We start from the raw sequence: 11819 nt of genomic DNA, 5'->3' as shown, positions 1-11819 counted from the left end.
GATGTCACCTTCCCGCCCGCCTGCCCGCCCGCTACATTGTAAGGGGCATGTACGCTGGTCACTGTTTTGAAGGGGAGTGAAGAACACACACACACAAAAAGGTAACTTGTTAATTTAATGTTTATTTCTATGAGGAGGAGTAATTCTGAGGGGTGAAACAAAGAAATAATAAAAAAGTGACAAAAAAGTTATTTTTATAGTGACGAGTTTTACGGCTCCCAGTTTTTTTTTCTTCGGAAACGGGTCCAAGTGGCTCTTTTTGTCTTAAAGGTTGCAGACCCCTGGCATAGAAGATGTTTTATCACAAACAGAGAACACAACATCTATGCTAATAGCATTGCTGAAAATATACAAGCCAAAACAACAATTACAGAAAGTGAATCAATAATCAATCTGCTTTCATCCTCCTTTGGTTATGAAATTATTGCTGTGGATGCAATTAATTACGCCGAAGGGGATTGCCTCCTATTTATATTCAGCTGTCCAGTCTGATCAGGGCCAAAGGGCTGAACATGAAGAGGTATAAATATCAGCCTGCTACTAACAATTTCAGGTGTTTTAACTCCTTGGTGAACTGATGTGAGAATGTCCACATATTAGGGCTTTCAACTGATCCAGAGAGTGGGAGGACTCCACAGGGTTCCTCAAAGAGGAGGAAGGGCAAGTTGGCCCTTCAGATATTCCATAACTACAACTCCCATCATCCCTGACCATTGGCCATGGTTGCTGGGGCTGATGGGAGTTGTACAACACCTAGCATCATCTAGAGGGCCAAAGATTCCTCCATCCCTAATGTAGGAGAACCATGCAGTGCTCTAACACTAGCATTGGCAGTGAGGATGTGGCTGTACTAAATGCCATGACAGTTTACCATCTGGATCACATGAACTCAGGCCATGAAATAATACTGGAAGGACACTGACACAGTGTCAAACAGGAAGGGGGGTGTTGTGGCTCTGCAACTCTCAGCATCCCGGACCATTGGCCATGCTGGGGTGGGTGGGAATTGGAAGTCAAACTCCTGGAGGGCCAGAGGTTTCCCTTCATTGGTGCGGAATATTTTCTGTCCTATAAAGTTGCTTGACTTATCTATGGAGTGCATGTTCCTTGATGCGGTAAAAGGGGGGGATCCTACATTGAAGCTTTCAAGAGCTGAACTTAAGCCAAAAGTACCAGTTAAATGGACCTGTACCTGAAGAAGGAGCACTTCATTTTTAAAAATAATAATAAATGGTTTTTCAATTATATTCATATATGTAATCATTGTAGAAAGGCCACTGTGATAATGGCATGATGGGGTGGTTTGCAGTAGTTTTGAAAACCTCCATTTACCATTCCATAAGAAATGCACACTCATTTATAGAATACTAACAATGATAAAAGCTATTAATAGAATTGCGCTACATATGTTAATCATGCAATGCATAGTGGCCTGGTTCACATGTCATGGGGAGGAGACAGCAGCCACTTCACTCCTTCCTGCCCATAATGCTGCCACGCTATTAGCATTACTGGGGAAATGGGGTGGGTCAAATGAAGAAGGCTTGGATAACAAATTGATTCTGTATTTATTGTAGGCTGCCAGGATGGCTACTGTAAAAAAAAATGGAAATACTTAGAGGAATTAAATAAGGATTTGTGGTATAGTCAAACCTGGTCCATAGCTACTGTTGAAAAATTAACTCAAAAATTAAGCATAGGTAAAGGGACCCCTGACCATTAGGTCCAGTCATGGCCGACTCTGGGGTTGTGGCACTCATCTCGCTTTATTGGCCGAGGGAGCCAGGGTACAGCTTCCGGGTCATGTGGCCAGCATGACTAAGCCGCTTCTGGCGAACCAGAGCAGTGCACGGAAACGCCGTTTACCTTCCCACCGGAGCGGTACCTATTTATCTACTTGCACTTTGACATGCTTTCGAACTGCTAGGTTGGCAGGAGATGGGACTGAGCAACGGGAGCTCACCCCGTCGCGGGGATTCAAACCGCCGACCTTCTGATCGGCAAGTCCTAGGCTCTGTGGTTTAGACCACAATGCCACCTGCATCCCTAAAATTAAGCATACAGTACTAGAGGACAAATTTTAAAAAGATTTATTTAAAACTATGTTGCAAAGGTTTATTTTGCAGATACATAGGATGAAAACAATGTTTAAATGCCTCCTGTGAAATACGCTACTATTTGGAATTCTTAGTAAATTTTCAGCTTCAAGTGAGAATATCACCTCAAGGACAAGATCCTGATATTTTTGAATAAAGCATATATATATATATATATATATATATATATATATATATATATATATATATACATATATAATATATATGTCTGTCTGTATATCTATCTATCTATCTATCTATCTATCTATCTATCTATCTATCTATCATCTATCTATCTACCTTAATAATTATTGTTCTTTATCTCAGAGATTGTGAATGAAATAACCCAAATTTGTATTTGTTTCTCTCTGTGTGCGCGCGCACTTACTTTTCATTTTTATTCTATTATATTGGTTTTCCTTCTTTATTTTCATATTAAATTATATGTTCTTAATTAAATAAAGAGGTTTTTTTAAAAAAAGAAGACTGAGAATCGTAGAATTGTAGCGTTGGAAGGGATCCCAAGGGTCATCTAGTCCAACCTCATGCAGTACAGGAATCTCAACTAAAGCATCCATGACAGGCCAACCTCTGCTTAAAAACCTCCAAGGAAGGAGAGTCCACCACCTCTCATAGGAATCTGTTCCACTGTTGAAATAGCTCTTGTTGTCAGAAAGTTCTTCCTGATGTTTAATCGCAAACTTCTTTCTTGTAACCTGAAGCCATTGGTTTAGGTCCTGGCCTCCTCTCTTACCACAGCTAATTTCAGATGCAGGTGGGGGAATTGAGAGGACAGTCTCTGGTGACAAACAAAGTGGTCAGGCAGGCTGATGTGACAAAAGGTGGTGCTTAGGTGCCCAGATCCCAAGCAGCTTAGGCTTTTCTGTTGTAAGTTGGCTTCCATGGAAAGCACCATCACTCTGGATTGTTCCCAGAAACAGATGAGTGGCCAGTAGTGTTTATTTGTTTCATACAGCTGGCCTAGTTATTAACCTAGCTGCTGAATTTTGAACTAACTGAAGTTGCCTACAAGTCTTCCAAAGGCACGCAGTGCACTGTAGTACTCTTAATGTAGAGGTTACGAGAGCGAAGAGCACGGACAAGAGTGGCCCATGAACTCTGTCCAGGAAGGATTGCAGCTGGTGAAAGTCCTGCGATGCCACAGAAGCTGTCAAATAACGTATTTTTCGCTCTATAACACGCACCCGACCATAACACGCACGTAGTTTTTAGAGGAGGAAAACAAGGAAAAAAAATATTCTAAACAAAACAGTGGATGCATGATTTTTGTGGTTCATGCTGTGGCCACAGACATGTGATCTGACAGTGAGTTTGGAGTAGCCCAATGCAAAAATCCTGAGGATCCATGCTTTGTAACCACATTTTTGCACCACTGCGGCCCCAGGCAACAGTGGGTGTGTGATTTTTTTGGTGCAAGATGTAGCCATGGACATGCTATGTGATCTGATGGTGAATTTGGGGTGACCCAGTGCTAAAATCCTGAGGATCCATGTGGATCCGTGCTTTGTAACCACGTTTTAAGTGGGGAGGGAAGGAAAAGCACTCAAGGGACAAGGAGCACGCGTGGGGTGGGTGGAGAAGGATGCTGCTAATAATGCAGAAGAGGGGTTTAAAGGGAGAAGAAGCACGTGTGGGGTGGGTGGAGAAGGATGCTGCTAATAATGAAGAAGAGGGGTATAAGGGGAGAAGGCTCCTCTCCTCTCCCACTTTGCTCCTTCAAAGAAGCAGGCTCTCTGTCCCTCTCTCCTCCCCACTCAGCGGCTCTTCTCCCGCTTTGCTGTTTCAAAGCGAGCCACGGAGGAGGGAAGGAAGGGGAACCATGGATCCTCTGCTCACGACTGCAGCAGATCCCTCCCGCCACCCGTAGGCATTCCCTCCATAACACACACAGACATTTCCCCTTACTTTCTAGGAGGAAAAAAGTGAGTGTTATGGTGCAAAAAATATGGTAGGTGGCATACTTATTGAAACAGTCTTGGAATGAAAAACCTGCAGGGCAATAGGTTACATTACAGTGGTACCTCAGGTTACAGATGCTTCAGGTTACAGACTCTTCAGGTTACAGACTCCGCTAACCCAGAAATAGTACCTCGGGTTAAGAACTTTGCTTCAGGTTGAGAACAGAAATTGTGCTCCAGCGGCGCGGCGGCAGCGGGAGGCCCCATTAGCTAAAGTGGTGCTTCAGGTTAAGAACAGTTTCAGGTTAAGAACGGACCTCCAGAACGAATTAAGTTCTTAACCCGAGGTACCACTGTATACCCTAATCTGCCCCATAGAGTCCTATAAACAAGAAAAGTTCTTTGAGTTCCTTTCTGAAAGGTGGTATGAATAAAGGTCCTGAATAATAGAGGAGGAATATACAAAAGGAACAACAGTGCCCTTTATTTAGCACCTCATAGCCTGGTAATGGGAACAAAAGAAAGGGGATCAGATTTCTGGACAGATGTAGCCAAATTCACCCTCAGGATCTGATGGTGGAAAGCAGAACACAGCAGCCATCTTTATTGCCTCTGGAATGTACTTCATACTATACCTCTGCCTGCAGCCTGCTTCCTACATCGCTTTTTGAATCTACAGTTCTAATTAAACATGGACACCTCTGAAGCTCATGTCTTTATCTGCAGAAGCAGACCTTATTTGTGGAGCATAAGGCTATCAATAGCTCCCAGCCATGATGGCTGTGTACTACCTCACTATCAGAGTATGCATGTCTCTAAATGCCAATTGCTGGAGTGGGTTGAGTGCTCTTGGGCTCAAATCCTGCTTGTGGGGTTCCCAGAGGAAGCTGGTTGGTCCCTTTGAGAACTGGATGCTGGACTAGATGGGCATTTGGTCTGATTCAACAGGGCTTACGTTGCCAGTAAAGCTTACCGAGGGCTCTTCCCACTTACTTGGGAGCAAATCCTGCTGAAACGCAAGGTGGCTTGCTTCCGAGATGGCATATATAGATATACAGCTCATATATAGATCTAAGTTAGTGTGGGGATCATCTGATACTTTTGTACAAACTCAAATGAAAAGGAGTGGAGTGAAAAACAAGCAGCAAGTGTAACCAACAGAAGGCCAGTGCAGTAAACTGGGAAAACACATAGTGAGTCATCACAGTCACGTCCTGTGAATTTGCAGCCCTAAAGGAACTCATGCACAGGAGCCTTCCAGCTCTCCTTTCTGGCCAATGTCAGGTTGACATTGTCAGCCATCTAGAGCTTGGAACACCATCAGTATGGAGCTGAGTACCTGCTTCCTTAGCAAGTGCCATTAGGCACTGGTGGGCTCTCGATTCCCTGAAGCAGCACACGGATGTAGCCTGCCCATCTCTGAACTGTGAAGACGCTTCATACACATCTCAGTTTTTAATTCTGCTATTGTTTCTCTATGAGTACCCTTATAAAATGCTGCAGGAGAGGTTTCTGGTTAAGGTGGAAACTTGATGTTATTATTAAAAATTTTAGACTGCCCTTCATTCATAGCTCTCAGGGTGGTTCACAACATGAAGATACAAGATAAAAAAAACACAAAATACACAATAAAACCAAGAACAAGAACAAAGCAATACCCCTGTTGCAACAGGAATGAGAATTGCTTAAATATGAAATCAATTTTTTTCTCATTTTCAGTTACCTAAACATACATATGAATACATGTTGACTCACACATAGAGCGCTCTGAATCTGAACTGAATATTTTCGTTCTTTTCACAGTTCTGCTGCAGGTTCTTAGGCAGTGCAGGGGTCTATAACACAACTGAGTGAGGGGTAGAATGGCAAGAGGATTACGGAGCCAGGTTCTAAATAAAGCTTGAGTGCTTAATCTTTACTGAAGGTCTTCTTAGCAGAGGTAATACACAATAGCTTTATTTTCCACAACAATCCAATGTAAGCCAGTGTGGTCAAGCAGATACAGTATTGGGCTTTCACTTGAGAGAGACCTGGGTTCCAATTCCTGTTGACACATTAATCTATCTGATCACTATTTCAGCCAGACCTATATCACAGGTATTCTTATAAGCGGTGGGCAAAGCTAACTACATAGTCTAGAGAGCTTCTTGAAGAAAGGATAGAATAAAAATGAAACTAATACAATGGTTGAGTTATATATTTCACCTGGGCTAACAAGGTAGGGCCAGCCAAAGACATTTTGGCACCTGAGGTAAACTACAAAATGGTGCCCCCGCTCCACCAGGGAAGAAGAGGTGAATGAAGTTCTACATCGGGAACAAGCAGGGGCAGAATAAAGATCTATATTTGATTCTGCTGTCTAAGGCAGATCTCCCCACCTTACTTTATGAGTAGGCCAGCTCTACTGACAGGCAACTCCATCTGTAAAAAGGGGGCTATAACTCGGAGAGGTTTTGGGAAAAAAGAAGCTTTGACATGTGCAGGTGAAGAAGATGTGAGGCTGAAATATAGCTGTGTTCATAGTAATAAAAAGTTTGTCTTCCTGCTAAATCATTGGAGTCAATTGCTTTGTCTTGCTACTGTTCCTGTCTTGATTTCTCCTCTTCCACTCACCTATAGGCACCTGACCAATTGCTGGGGCTCCAGATGGTTTTTCTGCAGTGCCACCTAGTAGCACAGGCAGCGCTCCACAGCAGCCAGGTGAGCAGCGGAAGTGTTAACCACAGCAGGTAGGTAGTAGGCACCATTTCATACTCAAGATGTCCAAGACTGAGCTGCTTGTTTTTCATCCCACAACTCCCACTCCTTGATCCCCCACCTGTCAGCATCACAGCCACTGATGCCTCCTTGCCATTATCAAATCATGCCATTTCACTTTGTAAAACCCTGCAGCAGCAACAATACCCATTCCTCTTTGTTCCCTCAAGCAAACCTTGGTTTGTGAACTGATCTTCTGTCCGGACTACTCAATCTTTCCCCTTCACGCTCCATTCCTTTCATCTCTATCCAAAACTCTGTTGCCACAATTCTCAACCTCTCTTGTTGTCCACACCTATTCACAACTCTTCTCTGGAGTCACATCCCTTTTCGTAACCAGGGCAAGCTCCATGTGCTTACCTTTTAAGTTCTCTCTCCCAGTAAATGGCAGTAATGCTGCCACCAGAGGCCTCCATCCCCAAACTGCTCCTGTCGCTCTTTCTTCTGAGTCCTTCTCAAAACTCACCTGTTCTTTGTTACCTTTGGCAGCTCCCTCTTTTATCATTCCCAGCTGCAACCAAGCAGCTGCAATGGCCCATCAGTCTTCCCTCCTCCTCCTTGACTCTTCCTCCCTCACTATATTCTTTCCCCCATTGTCCAGACTGTAAGCTCCTTGGGGGCAAAGAACTCTCTCTTTTTCCCACATAACTCAGACAGACACTATATATACACTGATGGTTCTGTGTGCATGCATATTTAAAGAATGAATAAATAAAGCAAAGTATAACAATAAAATAACAAAAAAGTAATACATGCAATAATAATAAATGCATGGAGCTCAGAGCTCTCAGGAATATGTGGGAAAGTGTTTTGACACTTTCTAAATTGTTGACATTAAAGTACTATGCTTCTTGTAAATCTGGGGTCACAGTGTGGCACCCATATATCTTCAGATACTTTCCTTGGTGCTTGCTAAGACTCCCTGACCCTCCAAAGTTTTATCTATTTAAAAATGGTGGTTGTTAGATGGTGGTTGTTATTTTTGCTTTTGGTTTTGAGGAAGTTATTTGCTTGGTGATTGTTTGCTCTTGTGCAGAAAGGTGTTGCCTGCTTTCTTTGTTTTATTTTGTTTGAGGACATGTGTAGGTATTTTCCCCATTTGGGGTAGGGATAGAGTTATTAGCATCACCAGCTTTTTGTCTGTGAAATGGATATTTTGTGGTGTTCAAATAGCTTCTTAGTTTGCCAAACAGGCACAGATTGGGGACCCCATAGGTGACGGGACAAATACCCATTCATATGTCCTGAACAAGCTGTCATTTAAATCCATCCAGTCCTGGTACAAATTCCTCTGGTATTAGTTATTTCCATGCAACTCTTTCCAATCTGCAGCAGTGGAATGTAAAGTTCTTTCTTTCTTTTTGTTGCCAGCTTGAAGCAGATTCATCCCAAGGCTACGGGTTGCTTTTCAAAAGAGGAAGTGATGTAACTCCTCATCTTACACAAACCTCCTTTGTCAGCTTTGTCCTCTGATGTCTATAAATCTAGGGACTCTTTGTATGTATGTATGGTTTCTTTGATGCATTGTTGTCCTTCATTCCCATTTCAGATTGTCTTTGCTTTAATGAGTGTTTTTCTAAATGTTTCCCATAAACCTTCTGTGACTGGTTCAACTGCAAGAGACAAATGCTTCATTGTATGCCTTGAATGAACTTTCCCAAAGATTTAGTTGAATGAAGAATATTTAAATATCTCTTATGAGGCTATGTGTGGTGTAATAATGTCATGTTATGGCTCACAGCCTGTCATCATTTGTATGGGGGTTCTCAATTTCCAGTGTTTGGCTGGTATTTCCTTTAAAAAAGTTCTACTGCTGAAAAAAAACAGATAACTTTTTCTAAGGATGGGCAATGCAACTTTATATGTGGCAACTCAGAAGTTCTGTTCCACTGAGTTCAGGTGGGTTTGCTCCCAGGGAAGCTAGCATAAAACTGCAGCCTAAGCCCACATTGACTTTGGAACAAACCCTACTGAATTCAGCAAGACTTACTTCTGCATAAGGCTGGGTTGACAGGAAAGCTCAGCGCCTGCACAGTTGGGCTGTCCCCTCCCTGCCTCCAATTCACAGAGCCAACTTACAGCAACCACCCTGTGTGAAGGCTCTATTATAAGAAAGAGTAAATGGGTGTCCTCAGGATTTCATCAAGGTTTGGACTAAATTTGACTGGTCCTTTGATGACTCCATCAGAATATTATTATTATTGTTGTTGTTGTTGTTGTTGTTGTTGTTGTTGTTGTTGTTGTTGTTGTTGTTATTATTATTATTATTATTATTATTATTATTATTATTACATTTGAATACCACCCTATACCCGCAGGCCTTGGGCAGTTCACAACATAAAATCACAAAATGCATAATAAAAATAATACCAACAACCCAATAACCCCCCAAAAAAATAATAGCTTTGCCCTATGTCTTAATTATTCTCAGGTGTCGCTGTATGCGAAGAGCAGTAGCTCAGTGGCAGAGCATCTGCTGTGTGTGACGAAGGTCCCAATTTCAAAGTCTGGCATCTCCAGGTAGAGATGGTCATGTCCCCTGTCTGAAACCCTGCAGTGCCCTTGCCAGTCAGTAGAGACGATGCTGTGCTAGATGGCCTCCCTTAATTTGATTCTGAATTGATTTTAGAATGTATTTTAATTAACTGGCTGTGTGATTTTATGTACGCTGTGCTATTTTTACTTGTTGTTAGCTGCTCTGAGTCCGGCTTTGGCTGGGGAGGGCAGGATATTATAATAATAATAATAATAATAATAATAATAATAATAATAATAATGATGATGATGATGATGATGATGATGATATTTCAGCAGCATCCTATGCTCCTGTGTGTTCAGAGGGTGCCCTGTCCATTTATCAAACACATAAGGGAAGAGCAGGATGCCACCTGCTGGTCATGCCCAGGTATATGCCTTCAGCATTGATGTACAGGAGCCCTGTGTACAAACAGGTGCATGGATATCGGGACTCTTCCACATGAGTGAGAACCCAGATCAGCCAGGGTTCCTGCTGGCATGGAGAAGCACATCTGTAGCACTGGAGGGATCCTGCCTGCTGATGCCAAAGCAGCATGGCTGTCACAAGTGTGTGTGGCCAGTAGGGGCTTCAGCATTTGGAGTAAAAACTAAGAATCACACGGGGCATTGTGTGAACACCACCAAAATGGTGGAAGAATAGATCGACGTTTCAGGAACTGAAAGATAGAAAGTACAACACTCCAAAGAGAACTGGCCAAAAGCTATAAAAATATGTCTATGCCGATCCTACTGTTGCTGCTATTTTTTTTTTTTAAAAGCCAAACTGTGTTCTATGAGTGAAATGAGACATATGACATTAATCATGTGCCCATGTCCTTTACTTGCCCCCCCTTCTTTATTAATTGTAGCGGCAGGGAAGGGGACAATCTGAATGGGGAGTGGATTAGGACAATTTTGGATTGACCCCTTTGCCCCCACCATAGCCTCGATCCAGACTGGCAGAGGGGATGGGACATAGCTGCTATTTTACACTGGTGAGAAGGCACCAATGCCATCTTCTTTCTTGGGCTGAACGGCAGCCATGTCCCCCTGCATCCCAGCCCAAATAAGGACTGTAGTGGGAGCTAATGATCTCCCCACTGCACGCTGCAGTCCTGATCTCCTCCTAGATCAGCCTCCCCCATGCAACTGCTTTTCAGTACAGAAGGAACAACCATGCAATGAGTCACATCTAATTTTGTGCTATCCGTAAGCATCACACAACTCCGAACCATCCCTAAACCCTCTGGGTGGATGCCAACACACAAAAGGGCAGCACAGAGACAAAATAATTTTACTTTTTTTAATTGGATAGCTGCAAATAAGAAAAAGCTCTGTAACAAAAAAATGTCATTTTTTTAAAAAAGCTGTGCAAAATTAGTATAAGCTTTACCTGTTGCAGTCTGCATTGCCACTATGGTGGTGGTGCAGGCAGATGCAGATGTTTTCCTGGGTGTATTATTCTGTTCCCATACCTCCCCCTAGTGTAATAGTCAAGCAACTGTAGGCTAAAGAAGGTGGCTTTCCTCCAGTTTTCGAACTGTCAGCAAAATATTCTACACTGTCAGCTCTCTTTGATGCGACCCAGGAGCGAAAACAGAGAAAGTCACACTCTGTTAAGACTATTACGCTTCTCTGATAGTGCAGCCGTTGACCCATCAGTCTCACCTGTCGCTGTGCAGATTTATTGTGGGACATTGGTCCCTTTCCTTTCATTCCATCTCACATTTCTGTAGACCAGCTCTCCAGGCAAGATCTTGGATTTGTTACCTGTAGGTGCTTAGCACCATATTATCATCATTATCAGGTTGTTTGCTGATGTACCTAATGTACAAGCAAGCTGAAGATTTGCTCTGGTTCAGACACAGGCTAAGCATTTGCTACTGAGGCTACACCCAGACTGCACACATAGCCTGCAGCAAACAGAGGAAGAAGGAAGACCTGCCTATCACTTATCACTTATCCCTCCCTCCTATGCATGTACACAAACGGTTGTGACTGGGGATAGGAGAGAAATCTACTTCTGTTCACATTTTAATACTAATTTGCCTAATTTGCCCTTCCCAAACCAATAAACTTAAGGGGGGCTATTGGGTTGGGGGAGCTATTGGGTTGTTTTTATTTTTATTAGGTATTTTGTAGTTTTATATCTTGATTTTATTCTGTGAACTGCTCAGAGACCCCTGGGTATAGGGCGGTATATAAATTCAATAAATAATAATAATTAATGTCAGCTATCCATCAATAAAGGGATGTGGGTGGCGCTGTGGGTTAAACCACAGAGCCTAGAACTTGCCAATCGGAAGGTCGGTGGTTCAAATCCCTGTGACAGGGTGAGCTCCCATTGCTTGGTCCCTGCTCCTGCCAACCTAGCAGTTTGGAAGCACGTCAAAGTGCAAGTAGATAAATAGGTACCACTCCGGCAGGAAGGTAAATGGCGTTTCTGTGCACTGCTCTGGTTCACCAGAAGCGCCACATGACCCAGAAGCTGTACGCCGGCTCCCTCAGCCAATAAAGCGAGATGAGTGCT

Source organism: Podarcis raffonei, chromosome 1 (assembly GCF_027172205.1).
Source record: "Podarcis raffonei isolate rPodRaf1 chromosome 1, rPodRaf1.pri, whole genome shotgun sequence".
NCBI lineage: Eukaryota > Metazoa > Chordata > Lepidosauria > Squamata > Lacertidae > Podarcis > Podarcis raffonei.
This window is presented reverse-complemented; position numbering follows the sequence as displayed.